This window comes from Dipodomys merriami, unplaced genomic scaffold (genome assembly GCF_024711535.1).
Source record: "Dipodomys merriami isolate MVZ:Mamm:240054 unplaced genomic scaffold, mDipMer1.0.p SCAF_10, whole genome shotgun sequence".
In the NCBI taxonomy this organism is placed as follows: domain Eukaryota; kingdom Metazoa; phylum Chordata; class Mammalia; order Rodentia; family Heteromyidae; genus Dipodomys; species Dipodomys merriami.
In genome coordinates, this window is record NW_027202271.1 from 13,911,168 (window position 1) to 13,924,299 (window position 13,132).

Sequence of the window (13,132 nt, forward strand, 5' to 3'; positions counted from 1 at the left end):
GATACTAGGAATTGAACCCAGGGACTGCCAAAAGTCAAGAGCTCCACCACTAATCTATTACCCCTATATTAACCTTATTTCTCTTTTTTCCAGTACTAGGGGTTGAACTTGCTCAGCTTCACGCTGCCTACAGTCCCCCACCCCCAACTCATGGCTGGCTCTCTACCAGTTAAGCCAGGCCTCTACTTTCAGCTTTTTTCTGGTTAATTGGAAGTAAGAGTCTCAAGGATGTGTCTGCCCAGGTTGACTCCAAACTGAGATTGTTATATCTCAGCCACCTGAATAACCATTACCACTTTTTAACTGCTATGTACTTCACTTCCTTCAACTATACATAATAATAATAATACTATTCCTATGTTACAAGTTTATTCCCAGATCAATCCAGGTAGTATGTGGTATGATCTTAAAGTATTTGATTTCAAAATGTAATATATATTGTTAGTATTATTAGGAAAAGGATGAAGAAATATAAACCGTATGTATATTGTCACAGTTAATCTTCCCAGCCACCTTTCAGGGACAGGAGCATTTGTTGATTGCATTAGCCTGTGCTCTTTAGATATCCATAATACAATAAAATAAGTACTATTCTAGGATAGAGCTATGTGTAAAGTGCCTTAGAAGCACAGACAAAAAAGCAATTAATCCTATCAGGGGAGTAGGAGTGTTACAAAAGCCTAGAGACTGATATCTGAGCTGAGACTTGAAGTGTGAATAGAAATTTAGCAGAGAGAAGTGGATGGCAAATTCCTAGCAATGCAAAGACCATGTGACCTCTGAGGAATAGGGCAAGTATATTTTTTGTAAATATATAAGCAAATTGTTGATGGAAAAGACCTAGGACCATGGAGGACATTTATTGCAACTTGCAAGTGACATTGGGGACTCAGTAGATGTAATGCCTTTTGGGAGCATTGACCTGAGAAGGGGAGAATAAACTCACAAAAGAGACTGGGACCAGATCAGATAGAGATTAGCCTTTAATCCTGAAATAGAGTCTTTGTCAGAAGAGTGAGGCTTGGACTGACTTGACTGATTTAGAACATACACTAAGATAAGGTCAGGGTAGAATTCTACAACACATATCTAGCATTCAAGAGATCCAAGGAATGTATAGTCCCAATACTGGGAGAGGAAACAAATCCCCAGTGCTGAAAAAAAAAAAAAAAAAAAAAAGCTAGGATGGCACAGAAGATGGTATGAATGGTATGGAAAGGAACCCATCTGAAGGTAGAGAAACTTCTGAGCTAGGCCAGTAGCAGTGAGAATGGGGGTGGGGGGGGGGGTAGGGGGCACAGGTAGAAGATATTTATGAAGCCAGTGAGTAAAATGAAAGTTACCTATTAAATAACAACCTTGCCAGGCACCAATGGTTCATGCCTATAATCCTAGCTACTCAGGAGGCTGAGATCTGAGGATCACAGTTTGAAAACAGCCAGAGCAGAAAAGTTTATGGGACTCTTATCTCCAATAAACTACCCAAAAAGGCAGACATGGAGCTGTGACTCAAGTAGTAGAGTGCTAGCAAGACAAAAACAAAAAGCCTTGGGACAGCACCCCACCACCACCATGTGCTGGGTTCACTAAGATGTGCATAAAATAAATAAATTAAATAACTGGACCTTGGGATAAGGAACAGAAGGGCCTATCTTTTTTCTTCTTCACACCCCAATCACTTATCTAGTAACTACTGTTACCACCCTAGTCTGGTTCAGTGGTCCAAACACCAGTGAAATTGTGTGCTCCTCCCTTGTGTTCTTCACATGTTAAAAAAAATCAGTCCTAAGCCAGGTGCCAGTGACTCATACCTGTAATACTAGCTACTCAGGAGACTGAGATCTAAGGATCTCAGTCTAAAACTAATCCAGGTAGACAAACTCATGAGACTCTTCAATTAACCAGCAAAAAGCCAGAAGTGGAAGTGTGACTCAAGTATACAACACCAGCCTTGAGAGAAAAAAAAAAGTGAGTACTCAAGAGCCTGAGCTCAACTCCCAGCACACACACACACACACACACACACACACACACACACACACACACACACACACACACACACACACACACTTCTCATCCTACCTCTTCCTTCTCTAGCTTGCCTCCTTAAGTATTTTCCTTACATAACAAGTCTCTCCTTTCCTGCTCTTGCTCAGTCTCTCTACCTGCTCTTCCTGACTCTCAGCCAGGTTCTCAGTAGCACCAAACAATGGTTCCCACCCAGAGCTTTACCTTTGATGTTCAACTGACCCCACTCTTTCTGTTTCCCTGCTGCCTCTTCACCTGGCCAAGTTCTATTCACCCTTCTAGGCAGCTTGAATTTTCACTTCTTTCTTCAGGGAGGTCTCTGACACCTGACCTCATGCCTTTGCCATTACCCCTGCCTCAGTGCTCCATTTTCCCCCACCCCTCTTTTTTTTTCCTTTTTGTGCTAGTACTGGGGCTTGAATTTAGGGCCTAGCAATTGTCTCTTAGCTTTTTTGCTCAAGGCTGGCACTGTACCACTTGAGTTGTACACCTCCACTTTTGGCATTTTGGTGGTTAAAAGATTTGGAGATAACAATACCCTCTCCAGACTGGCTTCAAACTGTGATCTTCAGATCTCATCCTCCTGAGTAGCTAGGGTTACAGGGCATAATCCGCCAATGTATGTTACCTAATTTATTTTTTTGTTTTGTCTCGCTTTTCTAGTTACTATCATATGGTCTTCCACATGCCAACTACATTGCTTACTCATCTATAAATGGAAGTCACAATAATTCCTATTTCATTTGGGTTATTCAGAGGAATAAATAAAATACCTTTGTAAAATACTTAGCACAGTTCTGGGCATATAGTAAACACTCTGTAAATACCCTTACTTTCCTTACTAGACTATAAACTTCTGGGGAAGAGATATACTTCTTAAGCTAGGAATAGTTGGCTCATGCCTGTAATCCTAGCTACCTGGGAGGCTGAGATTATTGGGATCCTGGTTTGAGACCAGTCTGGGAAGAAAAAGGTTGCATGACTCCGTCTACCCTCCTCCTCCTCTACCATACACCCCCCCCCCAAATTAAGCCTGTCTGCTCATCAGAAAGTCTGTTCCCCTGAAACCCCAGTCCTACTTCCTCACTGATCATCAAAACCTTTCTCATTTACTTCCATAGGGAGACCCTTGGTTATGGCATTGGGGAGGAGTTGGCTTTCCCCCAGAGAACTTCACTTTCAGGAGAGCTTTCTAGAGACAAGGCCATTTCAAGTCTAGGATCACTACAGTTGCCCCATTGACAGCCCAGCCCCTGCGCCTCTCTCCCACCTACTTCCTCATTCCAGAAGCTCTCCAATGCCTCCCTCCCAGCCTTCGCCTTCAAGGCTGGGAGGGAGATCAGAATGGATCCTATCCTGGCAAAATGAGAAAAGATTAGAGCAATACATTTACTGTCAATGGCAATAAGCCTGCCTGAGCAGGGGAGAAAGAATATTTGATTTCGTGCTCTCTGGAGGGGTCTTGATGGAGGGGAACACTGGCAGCTGCAGCTGCCCCAGGCCTGATGGAATAGGGAGGGCTGGTCTCAGCCCTAGTCAACTGGGGACCCCGGTATCCCAGCCCGCCTATCTCTGTATCGACCCTATCCTCCACAGTCACCCACGGGGCTCCAGCTCCCTCCTCCTCACCCATCATCTCTCCCTCTCCTCTGCCAAACTTGTTTCCTGAAGCAGTTTTTCTACTTGGTGCAGGGTGATGGAGCAGAAAGAACACACTGCTCTAGGGGCTGGAGAGGAGGCCACGGTTCTAACTTCACAACTGCTTCTAAACCCTGTAAGTCACTGAGCCTCTCAAAGCCATGGGGTAGTGTGGGCAGAGGAGAGCACATGGCATTGGGCATCCTGAGAAGAGGGGGATCAGCTAAGTCACTCACACTTTAGTCATTTAACCTGTCACCTTCCACGTATTCATCAGCAGAATGGGGGCAAAACAAATAATATGAGTTATGTGCTCTGGTAGTAGTGAGTACTGAGAAAGGTGTGAATATTAAAGTTCTCAAAAGTACAAAGTAAAAATAAAAAGAAGCCAAGCACTGGTGAATCAGGCCTGTAATCCTAGCTGAAGGCTAGGATCTGAGGATTGAGGTTCAAAACCAGCCTGGGCACAAAAGTCCATGAAACCCTTATGTTCCATTAACCAGTAAAAAGCGAAAAGAAGTGTGGCTCAAGTGGTAGAACACTAGCCTTGAGCAGAGAAAAGTAAGCAAGAGCCCAAGGGCCTGAGTTTAAGCTCCAGTACCAGCACCCACATACACACAGACACACTAAACAAACAACGCAATCTGGGAATTTTCCCACCTTACAGTCCAGAGCTGAGAGGAATAAGGATCAACTTGCTTCCAACCAATTCTAAAAGACTTTCTGGAAGATAGATTTTAGAGGCAGCTTCCTGACTCATGCCCACATAGGAATAATGTCCCCTGGGATGATTATTCCTGGATATGGAGTAAGACAACTTCTGCCCAACCTCCATTGCAGACAAGGCACTGGGGAGGAGAAGGTGAAAGGGTCTGTGGAACAGAATGAACATTTATTACCAAGCTGCCATGTCCCAGGGACCATGCAGTGTTTCTGATGTGATATCTGCTCAGACTAGCTGGCCCACGGTTACCAGCTGGAAGGAATTGAAGCCGGTTGGCCAGATCCCATCAATCTACATGGCCTCCACTGGAGCAGAGGGGCCAGGCCTCGGTCTCTGACTGTTTACCAGGGATGAGCTGGAGAACTGGGAAGACTATGTTTCTCTTTTTGGTGATAGTAGGGATGGAGCCTTACCTAGCACACTTCCTGCATGCTAGGCAAGGGCTGTACTAGTAAGCCACACCCCACAACTTCCTGGCAGATCCTTCAGACCCACTCTAAAAGATGTTTTCTCCTCTATTAAAGAGGATGACTCTCCTGAACTAACAATGCAGGGGATTCTGTAGAAAGTACAATGCTTGGAAGATATACTAATTTATAATGCACTATACTTCCATGTGCTTCTGTTCTGGCTCCAACCTCATTTCTCAGAGCTCCCCTGCCTGGGCTTCTCTTCTGTGTAGATCTCCTCACTTCATTTTTTACCTGAAACATCAGGTCAATTCCGGTTCCCTCTCTTTTACAGATTTTACTGATCCTTTAAGGCGCCCTTGTCCATGAAGCCTTCCTTCCTGTCCTGACCCACAGAAGCAATAAGCTTAGATTTTTTTTGACCTACTCTTCAATATTGAGAGGGAGGGAGAGAGGAAGGTGGGTAGAGAGAGAGAATGCGAGCGCTGTTTCTGGAGTTTGAACTAAGGGTCTGAAACCTGTCCCTTAGCCCTTCAGCTCTACCACTGGAGCCATTGCTCTACTTCCAGCTTTTTGATGGTTAATAGGAGGTAAGAGTATCACAGAGCCAGGTCCCAGTGGCTCACACCTGTAATCCTAGCTACTCAGGAGGTTGAGCTCTGAGGATCTTGGTTCAGAGCCAGCCCCGGCAAGAAAGTCTGTGAGATTCTTATCTCCAATTAACCACCAGAAAACCAGAAGTGGCATTGTAGCTCAAATGGTAGAGCGCTAGCCTTGAGCTGAAGAGCACAGGAACAGCACCCAGGCCCAGAGTTCAAGACCAATGACCAACAGAAAAAAAAAAAGAGTCTCACAGATTTTCCTGCCCAGGATGGCTTCAACCCTCAATCCTCAGATCTCCGCCTCCTGAGTAGCTAGGATTACAGGTGTGAGCACCAGCATCATTCACTTTTTATGAATATGTCATATAGTCCCAATCTGATTATCTGAGGATACAAACTATATGTCCTATCTCTTTGGAGTCTTAGGGCTTGGATAGAGTCTGACGCATAATGAGTACTTATTGTGATGATGGTCAACTTGATTATATGAATTTGAAGCAGTGATGAGAATTGTGGTAATGCGACTGTATTTTATCTCTTGTTGCATAACAAATTACCCCCCAAACTTAGTGCCTCAAAACAACACATATTTATTCTCAGTTTCTGTGGGGTAGGCATTGAACATGGTTCTCTGGCTCAAGGTCTCTCCCAAGGCTACTACCAAGGTGATAGCAAGGGCTGTAGTCTCATCTGTTGTCTTCACTGGGGGACTGTCACATGATAGTCACACACACGATCATTGGCAGAATTCAGTTTTCTTTTAAACACTAGGACCTTGCTGAGTGCTGGCCTGAAGTCTCCCTTTGTTCTTTGCCATGTGATCTTCTTCATGGGCAGCTGTGAATATGTCAGCTGGCTTTCCCCAGTAGAAGTGACAAAGTACCCAAATGGAAAACACAACCTTTTTGTAATCTAAGCTTGAAGTTCCATCTCATTATTTCCACTGAATTCTGTCCCCTAGGTATGAGTGATTAAATACAACCCATATTGAAGGGATGGGATAATACAATGGCATAAGTGCTAGGAGACAGAGGTCAGTAGGAGCCACCTTGGAAGCTATATCCTGAATAGTGGTGACAGCTGAGCACTGGTGGCTCATAATCTGCAATACTCTCAGGAGGCTGAGATGTGAGGATCCCCGTTCAAAGTCATCCCAGGGAGAACAAAAACCACAAGACTCTTATTACCAATTAATCAGCAAAAAGCCAGAAGTGGAGGTATGGTTCAAGTAGGTGTGGCTCAAGTGGTAGAGCTCCAGCCTTGAGCAATAAAACTAAGGGAGAGCTGGGCACTGGTGACTCATGCCTGTAATCCTAGCTACTCAGGAGGTTGAGATCTGAGGATAACAGTTTAAAGCCAGCCCAGACAGGAAAGTCTATGAGACTCTTATCTCCAATAAATGACTCTGAAAACTGAAAGTGGCACTGTGGCACAAGTGGTAGAGTGCTAGCCTTGAGCTGAAGAGCACAGGGACAGTGCCCAGGTCCAGAGTTTAAGCCCCACCACCAACAAAAACTAAACTAAACCAACTAAGGGAGAACATGAGGTTTTGAGTTCAAGCCCCAGTACCAACACACACACACACACAAACACACACACACACACACAATGGTGGTGACAAAGACATTGAAGAAGAAAAATGGTGGTGGTGGTGGTGATTTGGTGTTTGGAAAAGGGATGGTAGGGTATTAGAGAATGAAAGTATTGGCGTCCATATTAGAACTGAACAATGGATCTGAGCAGAAGAATCCAGTGGGCTGAGCCAAATACACAAGACCCACTTTTTTTTTTTCGTCAGTCATGGGGGCTGAACTCTGGGCCTGGGCACTGTCCCTCAGCTCCTCAGCTCAAGGCTAGCACTCTACCACTTGAGCCATAGTGCCACTTCCAGTTTTCTGGTGGTTAATTGGAGATAAGAGTCTCATGGACTTTCCTGCCCGGGCTGGCTTTGAACCACGATCCTCAGATCTTAACCTCCTAAGTAGCTAGGATTACAGATGTGAGCCATCGGTGCCCAATGACCCACTCTTATGTACCAACTCCAGCCTGTGTCAGGCCTGTGCCAAGTCCATATTCATTCCCCCAAGTCGCCTCTATCCATTAATTACACTGCCAATCACCCCCACCCTAGACTGCTGCTCTCCTTTAGGCAATTAATGAGCTAAGTAATCACCAAATGGAGAGCAATTACTGCCAGCAGTCAAAGGAGGAGGGAAAGAATGGTCAAAGGCCTAGGGCAGACAGAAAGAGGCTGAATTTCCCTATCTGGGCTGTGACTCTCTCAAGTTAGATAAAATCACCTATTGTGTACTGAGTCCTCATATCTTAGGGCTTCCAGCTGCTACATCGCACCATTTCGTTTTCCCTCCACCAATTCTTCATATAGGCTTTGGCCAGAGCTTTACTGGACCCAGGAATGTCCATAATCTTGGACATCTTCTGCCTCTGTTGCCTGCCCCCAATCTTTTGCTACTTATGAACACTTCCTATTGTTTGAAGTTCCAACATCACCTCTGTTTGTGTGTGTGTGTGTGTAGTGTGTGTGTGTGTGTGTGTGTGTGTGTGTGTGAGTGTGAGTCCTGGGGCTTGAACTCTGGGCCTGGGCACTGTCCTTGAGCTCTTCAGCTCAAGGTGAGCGCTCTTCCACTTGAGCCACAGCACCACTTCTGGTTCTCTGGTGGTTAAGTGGAGATAAGAGTCACAGAGTTTTCTGCCCCTGCTGGCTTTGAACCTCAGTCCTCAGATCTCAGCTTCCTGAGTAGCTAGGATCACAGGCGTAAGCCACCAGTGCCCAGATACCTCTGTTGTTTTGATCAGCACAGAAAGGGTTCATCTTTCCTGAAATCTCACCTCCATAGTGATCACCAACCTCAAACCAACACCACAATACCAGCACTTTTAAGCCTGGCAAGCCCAATTATGTGGGAAAGGCTCTTCAGGCAACCTGGCACACCATCTTGAGTATCACTGGGCACAAGCCCTCCTGTGGTAAGATCACAAGGTTGAGTGATAGGGGTGAAAGATATTAGATTGGGAGTCATCATTCTAATTCCAGCTTTGTCACTCATGGTATGTTCTTGTTGTTCTCTGGCCTCAGTGTCCCTATCTGATAAGTGGTGACATTCAAGGATGGATTTGATTAGATGATCCCTAATAATCTTACCACTTCTTGTTACAGTGCTGATAATTCAACCCAATCCAACTAGCCAAGTACTCTACCACTATATCTCTAGTCCTTAATTTAATTTATTTATTTATTTATTTATTTTCGCTGGTCATGGGGCTTGAACTCTGGGCCTGGGCGCTGTCCCACAGCTCTTCAGCTCAAGGCTAGAGCTCTACCACTTGAGCCACAGCACCACTACCAGTTTCTGAGGGGTTTATTAGAGATAATAGACTTTACTGCCCCGCTGGCTTTGAACTGTGATCCTCAGATCTCAGCCTCCTGAGTAGCTAGGATTACAGGTGTGAACCACTGGTGCCCAGCTTATTTATTTTTTATTACCAGTCCTGGTGCCACTTCCAGCTTTTTCTGTTTATGTGTTATAGAACCCAGAGCTTTATACATGCTAGGTAAGCACTTAACCACTAAGCCACATCCCCAACCCCTTAATTTTTTTCCTATTTTTTTTTTATGCCAGTACTGGGGCTTGAATTCAGATTCCATGTTCTAACTTGGCTTTTCCACTCAAGGCTGGCCTTCTATCACTTGAGTCAGAGTTACACTCTTGGCTTTTTTTTTTTTTTTTTTTTTTGACAGTCCTTGTGTTGAACTCAGTGCCTGGGTCTTGTCCCTTAGTTTTTCTCCTGGAGGTGGAGCTCTACCATTTGAGCCACAGCTCCACTTCTGGCTTTTTCTAGTTACTTGGAGATAGAGTTTCTAGATTTGTCTGCCTAGATTGGCTTTAAGCCTTCATCCTCACTCAGCCTCCTGAGTAGCTAGGATAACAGGTATAAGCCATTGATTCCAGCTCTTGTGCTTTTTCTTTTCTTCTTGACTCACTCTGTCCTGCCTTGCCCCACTTGCCCCCCTCACTTTTCCTTCATCTTCTTTTTTTTTTTTGGTAGGGTCTTGCATTGTGCCAAAGACAACCTGAATCACAAGCTTCTTATTTACACTTTCTGTTTGCCTGGAATGATAGAGGTTTATGTACTACTGAATCCAGCTTTTTATTGGTTAAGATGGAAGTCTTGCAAACTTTTTTTTTTTTTTTTTTGCTAAGGGTTGATCCTCCCAATCTCTGCCTCCTCCATAGCTAGGATTACAGGTATGAGCCAGTTTGCCCCTGTTTCGGGGGATTTTTTTGTTCTTGTTGTTTAGTTTTGTTTTTATTTTTGCAGTCTTGGGGCTTGAACTCAAGGTCTGGGCACTGGCCTTGAGCTTCTATTTGCTCAAGGCTAGCACTCTACCACTTGAGCCACAGCGCCACTTCTGGCTTTTTCTGTTTTTATGTGGTACTGAGGAATCGAACCCAGGGCTTTGCGCACGCTAGGCAAGCACTCTACCACTAAGCTACATTCTTAGCCCTGCCCTTGTTGTTTGTGTGTGTATGCGGTTGTTGATGTTGGGGTTTTGTTATTGTTGTTGTTGTTGTTGTTGTTTTGTCAGTCATAGGGATTGAATTCAAAGCCTGGGTGCTGTCCCTGAGCGTTTTTGCTCAAAGCTAATGCTCTATCACTTGGAACCACAGCACCACTTCTGATTTTCTAGTGGTTAATTGGAGCTAAGAGTGTCATGGAAGTCTGGGAAGGTGGCTCAGTGGTAGAGTGCTTGACTTGAATGCATGAGGCCCTGGGTTCGATTCCTCAGTACCACATAAGCAGAAAAGGCCAGAAGTAGCACTGTGGCTCAAGTGGTAGAGCGCTAGCCTTGAGCTGAAGAGCTGAGGGACAGTGTCCAGACCCAAAGTCCAGGCACCATCATTGACAAAAAAAGAAAAAAAAGAGTGTCATGGACTTTCCTGCTTGGGCTGGCTTTGAACTGAGACCTTCAGATTTCAGCCTCTTGAGTAGCTAGGATTACAGGCACGACTCATCAATGTATGACTCTGCCCTTAGTTTTCTAAACATAGAGTCTTACTATAGAGCCTAGGCTGGCCTCTAACTGACAATCCTCCTGCCTCTGCCTTCCAAGTACTGCCATCATACCCAGCTAGAACTCTGCTAATTCTAAACTTCTATGACTCTGCTACTCATGAAAAATCTGGAGATTAAGTAGAAGATAATAGCTATCCTAAAAGGCCAAGGGCTATATTGCTGAGATAGTAGCAAACCTGGTCAAAGAGGGGAACCTTTGTTCTGTGCATTGTAGGAAACTAGAGTTCCTCCCTGCATCTTCCTTACCTACATTGCCTAGGCCCCAGATGTATGACCTTGGCATCGCCAACTCCCTCTGGTCCCTATCAGCATATTCAGTCAGTCACCAACTGCCAATCATCTTCATGAACACCCACACTGCCCCGCCTAGTTCACTCTGCCCTTCTCTCTTGGTCTCCATGACCCACACCTTACTGTTTCTTACTTCCACTCCTTTATATTTTTTTGGGTCTGTTGTGGGGCTTGAACTAGGGGTCTAGGCATTGTTTCTGAGCCTCTTTGTGCTCAAGACTAGGTAGGGCTCTACCACTTTGAGCCACAGCTCCACTTTCTACACCCTTGAATATGTAACATCTAACATAGTTTGCCTCTCCTCTCTGACCAATCTTCCTCAATTCCCTTTGTCCTTTCTTACCTACCTTCCCTCTTTTTACTCATCCCCTAAATTTGTATAACCACCCTAAAGTTTTGTCCCTGATCATTTCTAACATAATAACAAAATTAAGGGCTGGGGGACGTGGGTCAAATGGACAAGCACCTGCCTAGCAAATAGGAGACTATGGGTTCAAACCCCAATAACAGCCACAAACTATTGGCTCATGCTTGTAATCCTAGCTACTCAGGAGGCCAAGACCTGAGCATCTCAGTTCAAACCCAGCCCAGGCAGAAAAGTCCATGAGTTTCTTATCTCCAATTAATCAACAAAAAGCTGGAACTAGAGGTGTGGCTCAAGTGCTAGAATACCAGCTTTGATGACAAAAGCTGAACAAGAGTGTGAAATCCTGAGTCTAAGCCCCAGCGCTGGCTTAAAAAATAAATTTAAAAAACCCATACACACACAAACAGAAATTCCAAAAATAATAAACAAGGATTTAGCAGTGATTCTAAAGTACAAAGAGCTTAGAATGTATGTTTGTTTGATTCTATGAAAAAACTATTATCATCCAGTTAACAGAAGTCAATTTTCTCTTCATAGAGTTTCTAAAAACTGTCCTTCCCTTTTTATTTCCATAGCCACTGCCCTAATTTAAGCCCTTAATACCTCATCTTAGAAACTTGCTTCAGCGCCCTGGCTGACAATACTGTAGGTCTTAGTTGACGAAAGGGAAAGGATGGGGTTCCAGTTAACCAATTGACCAAGGGCTTTGAGCTTAACCAGACCAAGCCCCACTCAGAGCAATGGTTACACAGTAGGCTGTGCTGTAAAGATAAGGCCCTCAGAACCACAGTCATCTAGGGGGGGAAAGATTAGGGTCACACACACAAAAATCAGAACCTGTGATGAGGGTGACTGGAAAGAGAACAATGCCTGATGAAATAGGTGAAGGCCTGCATAATGAACTCCACAAGAATCTCTTTAGAAGCTCCACCCCCCTCCCCAGGATTTGTTCCCCCACCCCTAACTCTCTCTAGTCCATCAAATCTACAGCCTCAGCCTGTGGAAGAAGGTAAACCTCCACTCTCTAATTTAAGTCAGAAAAAAAAAATCTTAATTCCTGGGAAGACAAAGAAAGAATAAGAATAAAGAAAATAAAGTGTTAGAAGTACTGAAGGAAGAAATTGAAATTCATGACATTGCTTTGGTAATGGGTGGAGTTTTTGTTGCAATCATTGTAATCTTGTATGTTTTGTCTGCTTTTAATGATATTTGAAGCTTTTAAGAAAAACTGATGGGTTTATGAAGAGCTTGATTTCATTTGCAATCAGTATCTAAATATTTAGAGAAATGTAATTTATTTCAGGATTTTTTTTCATTTACTGGTTGTAAAGGTAGTGTAATAATGTTTATTCTCAAAATTGTTTATTCTGAAAATGTCTATTTTAAAAATTGAATAAAGATTAGTAAACTTCCAGGCACTGGTGGCTTATGCCTAACTACTCAGGAGGCTGAGATCTAAGGATTACAGTTTGAAGCCAGCCGAGACAGAAAAGTCCATGAGACTCTTATCTCTAATTAACCACAGAAAAAGCCAGAAGTAGCACTGTGGCTCTAGTGGTAGAGTGCTAGTCTTGAGCAAAAGGAGCTCAAGGACAGCGCTTAGGTCCAGAGTTGAAGCCCCAGGACCAGGAAAAAAAAAAAGCGCCCTGAAGGCCCTGAATTCAAGCTACAGGATCAGCAGGCAGGCAGCATGCATGCATTGTCATTCATACACACACAGATTAATAAATTGACATGAAAATATAAACAAATAATGAGTCTTTTTTCTACGCCTGATAGAATGACATGAAGTCATAATTTTTCTTCCTAAACTTCCCATGTATGAATTCTGTATCTTTCATTGATTTCTAATCTATTGCTTATACCTCTGTGACTCAATTTTGTCATCTCAAAATGGAATGACATTACAATCTAAGGATTTAATAAGGTAATTCCTTCCTTAGCACTTAGTACAATACCCAGCATGTTCAATAAA